This window comes from Saimiri boliviensis, chromosome 11, assembly GCF_048565385.1.
Source record: "Saimiri boliviensis isolate mSaiBol1 chromosome 11, mSaiBol1.pri, whole genome shotgun sequence".
Classification (NCBI taxonomy): Eukaryota; Metazoa; Chordata; class Mammalia; order Primates; family Cebidae; genus Saimiri; species Saimiri boliviensis.
The window spans coordinates 112,010,906-112,025,785 of record NC_133459.1 but is presented as its reverse complement, the minus strand read 5'-3'; the positions used below and the strand labels follow the sequence as shown (position 1 = coordinate 112,025,785).

Below are 14,880 nucleotides of genomic sequence, written 5' to 3'. Positions count from 1 at the left end.
TATTTGGAACCGGAAGGCATTTGCTTATACAGTGCTATAAATAGTTGCTTTGTCCGTATTGTGCAGCAGTAACAGAATAAATAAGACTAAGTAACTTACAAAGAACAGAGATTTATTTCTTATTGTTCTGGAGTCTGGGAAGTCCAAGACTGAGGGACTTGCATCTGGTGAGAGATTTCATAAGACATCATCATATGGTGGAAGGCAGAAAGGCAACAGATGGGGTGAGAGCAAGAGAGGGGCAAACTAACTTTTATAACAAGTTCATTCTTGCAATAACTAACCCATACCTGCATTAATCTTTTTATGAGAGAAGAGTCCTCATCACCTAATCACTTCTTATTAGGTCCCACTTTCCAGCACTATTCTGTTGGGTGGGAATCAGGTTTCCAACACATGAACTTTGGTGGATACAGTCAAACCATAGCAGTAGTTCACAATAGTTGTATGCTAGTTGAATTAAACCATGGTTAGATATCTAGGCTAGCTCTAAAGGAACCCAATGTCCCTCAAAGCATTAGCCTATGATCTGAATCCCAAGAGCAAAAGAGACGTATGGTCTTGGTGGGAAAAGTGAGGGTGTTGTTGTTGTTGTTGTTGTTGTTGTTGTTGTTTTGAGGTGAAGTTCACTTTTGATGCCCAGGCTGGAGTGCAGTGGCACAATCTTGGCTCACTACAACATCTTCCTCCCAGGTTCAAGCAATTCTTCTGCTTCAGCCTCCTGTGTAGCTGGGATTACAGGCATGCACCCTCCATCGTTTCCGCCTAACGTTTTTGTGTTTTTAGTAGAGAAAGGGTTTCATCATGTTGGTCGGCTGGTCTTGAACTCCTGTCCTCAGGTGATCCACCCACCTCAGCCTCCCAAAGTGCTAGGCATGAGCCACCGCACCCAGCCTTGAGCCACCATTACTGGCGTGAGCCACTGCACCCAGCCTTGCTTTTTAAATGAGACAGACAGAATCTTGCTCTGCTGCCCAGGCTGTAGTGCAGTAGGGCAATCTCAGTTATTTTTTGTGCCTCATCCTCCCCCGGCGAATTTTTGTATTTTTAGTACAGACAGGGTTTCACCATGTTGGCCAGGCTGGTCTTGAACTCCTGGCCTCAAGTGATCTACCCTCCTCGGCCTCCCAAAGTGCTGAAACTATAGCTGTGATCCTGGCAGAAGAGAGGGATTTAAAAATCTCTGTCTTATACTGAGTTGAGCAAAAATGGTTAAGTAGCTATTATGGGTTAGAGGATACAAAGTAACAGACATGTGGGATGATCAGGTCTAGACTTCTAATGCTGAGCCTGAGGACTACAGGGTAATACAATTGTATTGTATTGGGGATTCATGCTAAATGAATAGAGTAAATTTTAACTATTCCTGCAACAAAAATTTTAAAAAGAATGCATATAACTATATGAGATGATGGATACATTGGCTGCATATAGTAACCTTTTTACTATTTTTACTTTACAACAGACAGACATTTGTTGACCCTGTGTTCTAATATTTCTCTCATTCCAAAGCCAAGCTTTCTGTTCTGAGTTTCCTACATTCCTTATTCACCTTCCCTTTTCATAACTGCAATTCACATCAATACCACTGATCTAAGCTGTTGATAGTAGAAAGTGTTCTCATTGAATTAATTCACACCAGTGTTTAAATGGCTGGAAAATAGTTCATCCCTGCCAGGGATCCAATATTTTCATCTTTAAAAAGAAGGCTCATTATTTCAGATTAATTTCATGTGTAAAGGTATAAGAACGCCTCACATAGGGCTTGGCATATGTAAAGCTTTCCATATTCTTTGTTGAACAAATGAATGAATGTTGGGCTTTCAGGCAGTATGAAGAATAAAGTAAACATTTTGTGATTTAGAAAAGATACTTTTAAATAGAGGTGGCACTTTCTTAGGTAAATAGCTTTACCTTTAGAGTTAGCTCCTGAGACTGATTTAAATTCAAAGTTGTAAAGATGAAACCCATAGAGTATTTACAAATTTTTTAATTTTCACAGCTCTATTCCCAGAAGTAGAAAACATAGGCAGTGGAAGCTTGAGAAGATAGGGATCAGAGTGGAGAATATGATGGCAAAGCCTCTTGTAAGTCAAAATTTGTAAATCAAGGGGATCTGAACTGAATTACAATATGGATAGAGTATAAAAACTGGATTTTGCCTCAGGTTTATTTTTCTTTTTAGTCTTAATTATCTGGATCCTTCCATATAATTTAGTCCGTATAATATGGGGTCCCCTGATTTCTTCCACAGTTATTTTGCTTCTCTAAACAAACAAACTTTGCCAAAGGATAGGCCCAATAGGGAAAGAAAAAAAAAAAGAAAGAAAGAAAGAAAGAAAACTGCATGTGTCTACCAGCAATGATGATCAATATCTAAAGAGGAGGCTGATGAACTTGCTTGAGCGACATCCTAAGTTGTGAGACAGGGCTGGTGCTTTTGAACTGTTTTCTCTAGCCCAGGCAGTAGGTAATTTGGTCTGCAAAGCAATGAGAAAGGCAATATTGAATTATGCATGCTCATAAAGTACCTGAAATTACTATATAATTAATGCTAGATAAAACAGACCTTTACTACCATAAGGAGCAAGTGGGCCCAAGTAAGCTGTGGCATTTTCCAAATAAATACTGGTATAAAGCATTAGGAGGAAAAATGGTCTGACAAATTCAATATATGTTTCACGCTAGTAGAATAAGGCCCCAAGGTTAAGAATAAAAGGGGGTGGGGGGAAGAAATAATCAATATGCAAATAATCAGAGGCTAATTGAACTTCCTAAGGGAGTAGAGTTTGGGAACCTGCTCGTTGTTTAAGAGCAATGAATTCCAAACCTGTATAACTGCACATTGAAGAAGATTATTCATGTATTTAAAGAGGTCATGGTACCTTTTAATGGAGCTGCAGGAATACTGCTATAAACACTGCACAGATAGTAATATTTGAGCCTCAGATAGGAGCCAGAGTTAGCTTTGCAATGCTGCCTGCAGAAAGAAAGATCTCATTTGTGAAAATAACCACTATGTTTTCATATTGCCAGACATCTGCTCTTGGCTAAGAACAACATGAAAGGGGATTTGTTTTCTGGTAGGGTTCTGTCTTTCTGCAAAGGAAGATCTTCTTTTGAATTAATTGGCCATCTCAACAGAATGGCCTATATTCATATCTACAAATTAATCTAATTAGGGCCTCCTCCTTGGGTTAAAATTGCAATTTAACTCTTGTGGATGCCTAATAGCATTCTTGTTCCCTTGCTTTACATCAAGGCCAGCAATTACAAATGCAGGGGGCAAAGTATTTTGGGATACAAAAATATGTGATGTAAGAAAGGAGGAAGATGAGCATTCTGTGGCACCTGTGGTTTGCATATATCCAGCATGACACTCTCCTGTCTACACCTTTGAAGATGAAGAACCAGAGCACAGAGAGGTTAAATAAATTGCTTATGATTCCTCAGCACATAAAGTGCAAACCAGGTTTCAAATCTAGAGCTGTCTAACTCTAAAACAGAGGAATTTCTCCCTGGGTGATACCGGTTCCCTTAAGGGATTTCCTGGCTGCAGGAAAAGCAGGAATTATTAACAAAATATACCTTGAAATATGAAGCACCCATGCTGGGGAGTGGGGGTGGGAGAACAAAGCAGCTTTATAGACATGTCACCAAATGACTGTTAAGTGGGCCACATCTTCTGAGTGCACTTTATATTTCAATGTTTTCTTCCCGGTGACAGTGCAGTTTCTTTCAGGTCAAGACTTTTAACCTTCATCGTGTTTCCCCCTATTGTGCCTAGCAAAGTATTGGTAAGAAAGGGAAGAGTTCTGTTAACAAGTGTTGTCTTACCTTGAAAGGACAAAGGGGTCTAAATAGACCCCCTGCTTTGTCATAAGGATGAGCTACTTGCATATATCATAGCCACGCATTTTGATGTTTTAAAATCCAGAAGCCTATCATGTCTTTTTGACTATGAGTTGTAGATATTGAAGCAAACTAGACATTTTCTAAGAAGCCCTCTTCTGATTTAAGTGGCAAAAGGCCAGAAAACTGTTTTCTTCGGAATGATTTTTTAGGATGTGGTCAAAATGCCATGGTTGCCTAATAAATAGCAGGTCATGCTAATCAGTCCCTCCTGGGTTCACTGTGATTTCACAGTAGACCCCACACACCAGCAACTTGACTGATGTTGACATTCTAGCTTTGAACAAGGTAAATACAGTTTAGGCTGGGCTATAAAATTAGAGGAAGTATCCATTTGGGGATGCTAATCAGATTGGGATACCAGCCCCTAAGTATTCTTATTGTTGTGTTTTGTTTTTATTTCTTAAAAAATCTGTGGGAATTATTGAAAGTGAGAAAAATGGAATCTCCCAAATACACATGAGAAGGATATTAAGTGGCCTGTACTGATAGAAACTGAAATTTACTGCAGAAAAAAGAAAAAAAAAGAAAGAAAGAGCTAGTGCAAAAGCAGCACTGCATCCTGTTTCCTTGCTCTTTGATGAATACCATACTTTAACATATCTGAAATGGCTTGGAATTAAGTCAAAATGTCAATGGAGCTCTCCCAAACTTATTTGTATATTCACTAAAGGAGGAACATTGGACTGTGAGTCAGGGGATGAGCTCTAGTCCTGGGTCAGTCACACTCTGTGTGATGGCACAGAAGTCTCTTAGCTTTTGGTCTGTTTCAATGACCTCATGTGGAAAATGGGGAAAATAAGTCTTTCTTTGGCCAACCTGAGGATGTTGTAAATATCAAAGATAATTGACGTATACTAGCAGTGAGAAGAATTTTGAAACACTACAAAATGTGTATTATTATTATTACTATCCAGAGATAGAAGTGTTAAAATGAAGATCAAATTTGATGTATCTAAAAGAGCTAAGCAATAAAATACTGTCTCAGCCAAATCTAGGCAATGACTTTTGTTGATGACAGCAAAATATATGAGCATAAATTGGCTTTACTACCAACTGTTCCCTACTGTTTCCCAAGGAACATTCCCTTTCACCCCCCAAACAACAATTAAGCTGTAGAAATCTGTTATTGTGACATTTAACCATCAGACACTTACTTTACCATTTCACTACTTTCTTTTTTATTGTCCCTGGTGGTAAATTCACTGGAGATGGAAGCACTGGTAGCATGCAGGTTGGGCCTTTGGATTTCCAGCAGCAATAATTGCCTAACTGCTTGAATGTCAGTGGTTGGTGTTCAGAAGGACTCCACTAACTGAGATTTACAAGTAGCCCCCTATGATGTTCCATTAAAAATATTGTATAAGGAAAGTGTGCTCTGAAAAACTGGTAGGGAGACGTGTGAGTCAGGTTTCCAGAGCTCTGCCACATGCAGCTGTAGGTTCAACAAGACAGCAAGTGCAGGGAAATGAGCATGAACTTCGATAGTGAAAACCAGTCTCCACGTCTTAGCTCCTCCATTTGCTAGTTGAACTGACTTCGATTTGAAGCAATTGACTGAATTATTCAGGGCCTCATTTTCCTTATCTGTAAATAAAGCACAATGATGTGCTCATTTATTTAACTGCTGTGTGTTGAGCACTTGCCATATGACAGATAATGCTAGATTTGGAGGAGCCAGTGATGATCAAGACATACCCACGCAGGGTTTACATATAGTGGGGAAAGTAGAGAATAAAAAGATCAACCAGTTCAAAAATAAGATCATAAGCCCCTCATTACAAAGTTTAGTGAGTAATCAATGAGGAAGAGGTACAGACTATGAAAAGTGTGATGTAATTTTGGGGTGAAAACAATAAAATGGGGACAAGCAAGAAACAGAGCTGAAGGAATATATGTAGAGGACTATATCTGATAACAACTATAGCCATCAGTGCATTCAGTAATAAAATAGCTATCATTTTTGAGCAGTGAATATGTGCTTCATTCCATAAAGTTATTTATACATCCTATTTTATTCACTTTATACACCAATGAGGTAATTAGTATTGTCTCCTTTTACAGAGGAGGAAATGTAAGCACAGAGAGGTGAAGTGACTTTCTTAGGTCACACAGATAGTGAGTGATGGAGTTGAGCCTGATCCCAGGTGACTTAATACTAAACATTCATGCACTTAGCCATTATGCTATACCACCATAACAAAACCTAAACCTAAATTTTATGGAAATATCAACTAAGTATCTGCTTTTCTCCCCACCCACCACCACCACTAGTTGTAGAGAAGCCTCTACAATTCAGGAATATGACCCATGAAAAAATGTCATATTGTAATTTAAATTTCTGCTTCTCTTGTGGGGTTTCCAACTTCCACAGTACAAAGTTCCCATTAATATATTTCCTTGACAAATAAAATAAAGCAAGTGTGTTGTTCTACCTGGAAATCTTTAAATTATCTCTTTAGACTTTCAGCACACAATTTACAAGTGACAGGCAACATATTTCATTATCTTTATGTTTGAAATAACTTTCAAAGAGAGTGGAGAGGGGTATTTGACATTATTGTAATCAATTCTGTCAGAAATATTATTGGATTTACTCGATTTTGTGAACACAATCATTTTTTATTGTTATTCTGAATTTTCTCAGATGTTTTACAGGAGGCTAACATAAATAGTAAAATATGCTTCACCAAGACATCTGTTGAAAAAATAATGAGGAGGTGTTCTTCTGAGCAGAAGCACTGTGTAAGCTGTGATGGCCTCTTTTTATAGCAAAAAGGCATATCCCCAGTGTCCTTGGGGTAGCACAAACTGCACTCTCCTCCATCAAGACTGGCAATACAGTTTTCCACAGCCTGAACGTCAGCTGGATGTTGTGAGGGTCAGGAGGGAAGAATAGCATAGAGAGGCACTAAAAAGGTTTAACTTACACAGCTGGGAAAGACCCAAGCCCTGATGAGTTTATGAATTAGTCTATGTTGGCACCAATCCAAAAAGACTTGCCCAGATTTGGTGCTTTATTGGCTGAAAATCTTTGTGAGAAGTTTCATTCTTCTGCTTGGTTGCCATTTAAATATTGGGTCCTTCTCATTGGGACTTAAGGTTGAGGAAGGCACAGGGCAGACATCTTTGCTGCTGGCAACTCTATATGACTCATGTCCAGCAATCTTTTGGAATATTATGAGGAAAACTCTACCTGTGTCTCCTTTAATGTAGTTAAGAGGAATCTGATTGCATTCCTGGGGACAATTTAAGACTGGAGTAGAAGTATGCATTTTAAGTGAAAAGTCTAAAGGCTTAAAATTATTATTATGTGCCCTAGTTTACTTTTAACTGCTTGTACGTCTTGTTGCCTATGTTTCCTAAACGAGAGATTCATTGATTTTATATGCAGACTCTGAGAGGGTATTTGGCAGAGGTCTTTGACATAAATCAAGGAAGGCATTGTTATCCTCATTTTCTATATGAGGGATTTGAACATCTGAGAACCTAATGAAATTATCTAATGACTCTTGGCTGTTAAATGGCAAAGCAGAGAGTGCTTAGAATTTAGATACTTTTCCTGTAATACCAAAATCTTGCATTTGGAAATACTTTTGCAATGTATTTATAGTAGAGATGAGAACCTTGATTTTGCATTTTCTAACTGTTCTACTCCCATGAGCTAGTTTTTAAATCCTTTGGCTTGTAATGCTATGTGTGACTTGTGTGTATGTCTAATGTGAGTATGTATTTATATAAAATGAGAAATATTGTCAGTAGCCTTTAGGATATATCTTTAATGAAAATTTTCTTCCATAAACATTTAAAAATGGTAAGTTACTTATTTTTATTCCTCAAGTAACATTGGGTAATTTTTTTATTATTTAAATAATATTTTGACATTTTCTGGCATGTTTTCTTGATGGGAGGAGAGTAGGGCAGTGAAGAATAAGGCAGTATCTTTCCTATTATTGCATTCCAAGAAGCTAGCAAAGTAGTATGTAGTTCAAACCCAATAAAGGATTACTGAATGTTTAAAAGTTTCCATTAGAGTTTTGAAGAAAAGCAGTTTGATTCCTTTCAAATATATGTACCTACCCAAATTTAGCTAACATCAGCTAAAATTACCTGGGAAAGTATCTGAAATGACCTATTTTGATGAATAACTGAGTATACCTTCCAGTTAGCATATGAGATATCAGTATGCAAATGAGTACTTATAACCATTTGAAAATCATTTGATCTATGACTTGTGCCCTAACGAGTCACAAGTACAGCATTGTATGCAGCTCTCTTTTAAAAAATCTGGAAGTTATACAGTCAGATCCTGCCCTCAAGGGGATAGTAGGATGATTGGGGAAAGGACTCAAGGTACTGAACTGCCTGGGGAACAGTGCTGGTAATAAGGAATAGTATCAAGGGCCAAATAAGGCTTCAGGCAATGCAGGTTTGAGACAAAAGCAACTTAAGAAGGCAGGACAAGAATAATTGAAAGGTGGAATAGGGAAATCTTCCTACAGAAAGTGAAATTTGAGCTAGAACAATAAAGATTTGGATCAACAAAGACAGGGAAGTTAGACCTAGATTGCTCAAAGAGCTAGAAGGAAGAGACCAAATGGGTACAAGAATGAGGCCTTCAAAGTGGACGGCAAGGCACAGTCGGGGGAGCAATATGAATGAAAAATGGTTCGTCCATCAAAGGTAATTCTGCCTTGGTTTTGCTGCCTGATATTTCACGAATTCGCATCCAAATTGATGAAGCTGCACTGTATGTGGTCTCTAGGCTGTTGTAAATTTCCATCTCTCTGTTTACCAGGCATCTTTCTCTCAGAAGCTCCCTTGGAAATCAAGGGAAATAATACACTGTGCAGAGGAAAGAGAATCTGGTCCCTTGTGCCTCCCTGCTGTGGTGCAGCATGGTCTGATGACCAAGGGCACAGGATCCTATTTCTAGGATTAGTCAGAAAAATTGAGCACATGTCTGTAGACTTTTGCATCAGTATTATATTTTAGATGGTTTAGTCGGAGCTGTTACATTTGGCAGCATTCCTTGTTAGCATTTGATAAACAATTATTGCCAAATGTTAGCAAGGAAACCTGCCAAATGTTACAGCTCAGATTTAACCGCTGAAAAAAATGCAGTTCGAAAAAGCCTTTTGCTACAGAACTGTTGCCTGGTGTGCCAGTTCTGAAGCTGCAGGGGACCCCAGTTGGGAAAAATTGTGACTCTAAAGGTGTAGGGACCTTTGCCAGCAGTTCTGGGTTCCTCTCTGAAGTTATGAATTAGTTGACACCTGTTGGTTTTCAGAGCAATAAGTTTGAAGCGAATTATTTCTGGTGAACATTGTGTTGCATGGCTTCTAGCCACATTTTATATTTGACACATCCTCTTTCATGGCACTTTTCACCGATAGATGAAGTGATAGATCATCAATAATACAGTCTCATCTTGCTTATCTATTCATGGATTACCCAATTTATTTTAGAGTCTAATGTTCTTTAATAGCTACTCTGGGACTGTTCCTATTTTCCACTTCACCCAGGAGATATTTCTCCATCTTTTCGTTTTTATTTTCCATCCTTGGTTTACCAATAAGAAAAAAACACCAAGATAAAATGATCCCTCCCTGTTTTTGATAGTTCTACCATCCTGGTAACTCAACAGAATACTGTGAACATAGTGAACTTAGATTATAGTTGACCACTGTGTCAGAAGAATTCTCATTATGTGATAAGGAACAAGGTAAAAAATGGAAAGCACAGTTAGGCATCTTTACCAGCCATTGAACAGTTCTCTCAGTGGGAGCTGATTAACTTCAAATTTGAAAGTCTTGATCTTGGTGTTTCACAGACCTTTCCTCTTGTCTCTGCCCTATACAATTTTGCCAGAGGCTTTTGTTAGGATAGGCATTTTTATTGAATCTGTGATTGTTTAAATCTTGGGGGATAACTAAAATGTTGGGACGTATTTAAGGTGAAGAAAGATAAAGAGGTTAAAACGGGGTAAAAGACTGGAAAATCTGCTGAATAGGAATTGATTGAAAAAATTGCCTTTATGTTCAAAAAGCCATGGCATGAGTTTAATTCACATTTATATTTTCTCTTTAAGATCTAATCCCTCTCCCAAAATGGTGAGACAGTTTTCTTCCAAACAGAAGCTCAAAATACCAAATAACTTGTTTTCTTGGGGCAGTGTTCCTAAGCAGCTCAAAAATAGATGTGTGACCTTGTCTTGGCCAATCAAAAGTGCTAATATAAGATTTTAAATCTGAAGTTAGTGACTCAGGAAGCAAAGAGAATGAAGTATTAATCTTGCAGGCAGTATGATGGTATCTGAGACAATTAGCATCAGAGGTTTTAGTAGGAGTCATTCAGTTTCAGTGACAGTGACAGCATGTACTTCTTATAATGTGTAATAATACTGATCACTATACTGACTTTAGCTCCTAATTATTTATCAAACTTTTCCAACCTCCCTATCCCTACGACCATTTTCTTGTTCATATCTTTATGATCTTCTTCCTGAAGCAATATAAATTTCCCTTACCTGTATTTTTATATCTCCAAGTCTATTGCCTTCATAATCAGTAACATATTACATGATCTATATAAAAATGAAAAAAATGCTGGAATATTTCTCAGCTCAGAGGAAAGAGAAGATATAGTAGGAAGATGTTAGTTGATGATTCAAGATTCATAATGACATGGGACATGGGAGGAACTAAGAGCATAATTTAAGGGAATAGCCTTAGTCAAAGTGCAGAGAGTTCAAGGAGGAAGAATGCAGATGAATACAAATAATTTTAAAAATTGGGGTAAGGAAATGAGGGATACTAGATGCTCTTGCATTTGCCTGTGAAATAGAAGGCAAGACAATCTGGTAAGATTTGGAATACTCTTGGGGAGAAAGAAGTTTTGGAATATCTACTGAGGGAACTGTGAGCTGGCCAAGGAAAATTAAGTAATTACCGTTATGAGGACTCAGCTAAAATTGACAACTACAGAAAGTGTTGCAGCATTAACTGATATACTTGTGAAAAGAAACTCTTCCTGTCATTCAGGATAGAGGAGTATAGAAAGTAAAATTTAGGATTAATGTAGGTTTGGGAATTTACCAGATGGGTTCGGTTGAAAGATAATTTCATCCAAAATCTGATTATGGGAATGAACAGAAATGCCCACTCTGAAAATAAATGTGGAATAAGTGTGGCAAGAAAGAAGGCAAGTCAAAATAAACTAGACAAAAATTGAAGAGGGTAAAGGAACTTACTTTGTGGTGGAAAAACTAATTATGGACAGACACCAATATATGGATTTTAATTCCTTCAAAGTTAAAATAATTATGGAAAATGACAAGATAGGAAGGATTTGTTTATTAAAATGTAATGAAGGTAAAAATCACTAGAGTAATATTTGATCTAAAACTTTGATTGCAAATCTATATTCTTTTCTGAGGCCTAAAAATATTTTCCTTAAAAGAGAGAGGAGTAGGGGGGTGATCCCAGATGGCCAAAAAGGAACAGCTCCAGAGTGCAGTTTCTAGCAAGAACAATGCAGAGGGTGAGTGCTCACTGCGTTTCCAAACAAGTTTTCACTGCCCACAGACCAGGAGATTCCCAGGCGGAAAAGCATCCTGTTTTCAGTATGGCTGGTGCCATGGGTAGGCACACAGAAACTCACACAAATCTGGGTGGCCATTTCAACTGGCACCTGGAATGCTTGGGAGACAGAGCAGCCCATTCAACTGAAAGGGAGGGGGCAGAAACAGGGAGCCAGGCAATCTGGCTCGGCAGGTACCACCCCCACAAAAGAGGCAGTCCAAAATGCTCTGGATTGAGAGTTTCACAGCAAGTGCAGCTGGACCTGGGACAGTCCAGCTCAGTGCAGGAAGGGTGTCCGCCAATACCAAGGCAGTCCGCCAATACCGAGGCAGTTGACACAGCAGCCAGGCAGAGCCTGCAGCAGCTGAGCAATGCCTCTGCAAGCAGAATGTGACTAGACTACTCTGTGTGGGGCATGGCATCTCTGCAAAAAGGCAGCAGCATAAGTCAGGAACTTATAAATAAAGCTGACCTTCCTAGGTCAGCGCAGCTAGGAAAAGAGGCCATTATGAGTTCCACTGCCACAGACTTAAAAGTGCCTGACTAGTAGCTCTGGAACAAAGGAGCTCCCAGCACAGCACTTGAGCTCCTATAAGGGACAGACTGTCTCTTCAAGCAGCTCCCCAACCCCCATATACTCAAAGAGACACCTCATAAAGGAGAGCTCAGGCCGACGTCTGGTGAGTACCCTTCTGGGACAAAGATAATAGAAGAAGAACCGGCAGGAACCCTTATTGTTCTGCAGCCCCCACAGGTGATACCCAGGCAAACAGTGTCTGGAGTGGACCTCCAGCAGTCCTTCAGCAGAGGGACCTGACTGTTAGAAAGAAAACTAAGAAACAGAAAGAAATAGCTTCAACATCAACAAAAAGGATGTCCACTCAGAGACCCCATCCAAAAGTCACCAACTACAAAGACCACAGGTAGAGAAAAACACTGAGATGGGAGGAAACCAGCACAAAAAGGATGAAAACACCAAAAACCAGAACACCTCTCCTCCTTCAAGGGATCACAACTCTTCACCATCTAGGGATCAAAGATGGATGGAGAATGAATCTGATGAATTGACAGACACAGGCTTCAGCAGGTGGGTGTTAACAAACTTCTCATAGCTAAAAGAGCATTTGCTAACCCAATGCAAAGAAGCTAAGAACCTAGAAAAAAGGTTAGATGAGATGCTAACAAGAATAAACAGCTTAGAGAAGAATATAAACGACTTGATGGAGCTGAAAAACACAGCACAAGAACTTCGCAAAGCATACACAAGTCTCAATAGCTGAATCGACCAAGCAGAAGAAAGGATACCAGAGATTGAAGATCAACTCAATGAAATAAAGTGAGAAGGCAAGAATAGAGAAAAAAGAGTCAAAAGAAATGAACAAAGCCTCTGAGAATTGTGCGATTATGTGAAAAGATCTAATCTATATTTGATAGGTGTACCTGAATGTGATGGAGAGAATTAATCCAAGCTAAAAAAATTCTTCAGGATAATATCCAGGAGAACTTTCCCAATCTAGCAAGGTAGGCCATCATTCAAGTCCAGGAGATATGGAGAACACCACAAAGATATTCCTCAAGAAGAACAACCACAAGGCTCATAATTGTCAGATTCGCCAGGGTTGAAATGAAGGGAAAAAATTCTAAGGGCAGCCAGAGAGAAAGATTGGGTTACCCACAAAGGAAAGACCATCAGACTCACAGTGAATATCTCAGTAGAAACTCTACAAGCCAGAAGAGAGTGGGGGCCAGTATTCGACATCCTTAAAGCAAAGAACTTTCAACCTAGAATTTCACATCCAGCCAAACTAACCTTCATAGGTGAAGGAGAAATAAAATCCTTTGTGGACAAGCAATTGCTGAGAGATTTCAACACCACCAGGCTTGCCTTACAAGAGCTCCTGAAAGAAGCACTAAACAAGGAGAGGAACAACCAATACCAGCCACTCCAAAAACATACTAAATGGTAAAAAGCATCAACATGATGAAGAAAATGAGTCAACTAACGGGCAAAACATCCAGCTAGCATCAAAATGGCAGGATCAAATGCACACATAACAATATTAACCTTAAATATAAATTGGCTAAATGCCCCAGTCAAAAGACACAGACTAGAAAATTGGATAAAAAGTCAAGACCCATCAGTGTGCTGTATTCAGGAAACCCATCTCATGTGCAAGGACACACATAGGCTAAAAATAAAGGGATGGCAGAAGATTTATCAAGCAAATGGAGAGCAAAAAAAAAGCAGGATTTACAATCCTAGTCCCAGAATCACTGGGACACATTTAAGTCAGTGTCTAGAGGGAAGTTTATAGCAATAACTGCCCACCAGTGAAGTCAGAAAAGATCCAAAATCTGCACCCTGTCATCAAAATTGAAAGAGCCAGAGGAGAAAGATCAAAAAAACTCAAAAACTAGTAGAAGACAAGAAATAACTAAGATCAGAGCAGAACTGAAGGAGATAGAGACACAAAAAACCCTTCAAAAACTCAATAAATCCAGGAACTGGTTTTTTGAAAAGATCAACAAAATAGAGCACTAGCCAGATTAATAAAAAAGAAAAGGGAGAAGAATCAAATAGATGCAATAAAAAAGGAAAAAGGGGATATCACCACCGATTCCACAGAAATACAAAGTACCATCAGAGATGACCACAAACAACTCTATGCACATAAAGCACTAAACCTGGAATAAATGGATATATTCCTGGACACTTGCACCCTCCCAAACCTAAACCAGAAAGAAGTAGAAACCTTTGACAGACCATTAACAAAGTCTGAAGTTGAGGCAGCAATTAAGAGCCTACCAACCAAAAGCAGTCCAGGTCCAGACGGGTTCACAGCTGAATTCTACCAGACATACAAAGAAGAGCTGGTACCATTTCTTCTGAAACTATTCCAAACAATACAAAAAGAGGGAATCATTTTATGAGACCAACATCATCCTGATACCAAAACCTGGCAGAGATTCAACAAAAAAAGAAAACTTCAGGCCAATATCTATCATGAACATTGATGCAAAAATCTTCAATAAAATACTGGCAACCAATTGCAACAGCACATCAAAAAGCTTATCCAACACAATCAGGTAGGCTTCATCCCAGGGATGCAAGGCTGGTTCAACATACACAAGTCTATAAATGTAATCTACCACACATAAACAGAATCAAAGACAAAAACCACATGATTATCTCAATAGACGCAGAGAAGACCTTCAACAAAATTCAACAGCTTTTTCTGCTAAAAACTCTCAATCAACTAGGTATCAAATGAATATATTTAAAAATAATAAAAGCTATTTATGACAAACCTACAGTCAATATCATACTGAATGTGCAAAAACCAGAAGCATTCCCCTTGAAATCTGGCACTAAATGATGTCCTCT

At 38.7% G+C, this 14,880-nt stretch overlaps 1 long non-coding RNA gene across 3 annotated transcripts in view; it reads left to right on the top strand.

The window, feature by feature from the left end:
- LOC141580338 (uncharacterized) overlaps nucleotides 1–14,880 on the top strand; it is a 304,648-nt gene that overhangs the window by 176,283 nt on the left and 113,485 nt on the right. The window contains exon 4 of one of the 3 annotated variants that reach the window (XR_012512573.1): nucleotides 2,003–7,392. The exons of the other annotated variants lie outside the window; for them this stretch is intronic. This is a non-coding gene — a long non-coding RNA (uncharacterized LOC141580338). Of the gene's footprint in view, nucleotides 1–2,002; nucleotides 7,393–14,880 lie in introns of those variants that run through there. 3 annotated transcript variants of the gene reach the window in all.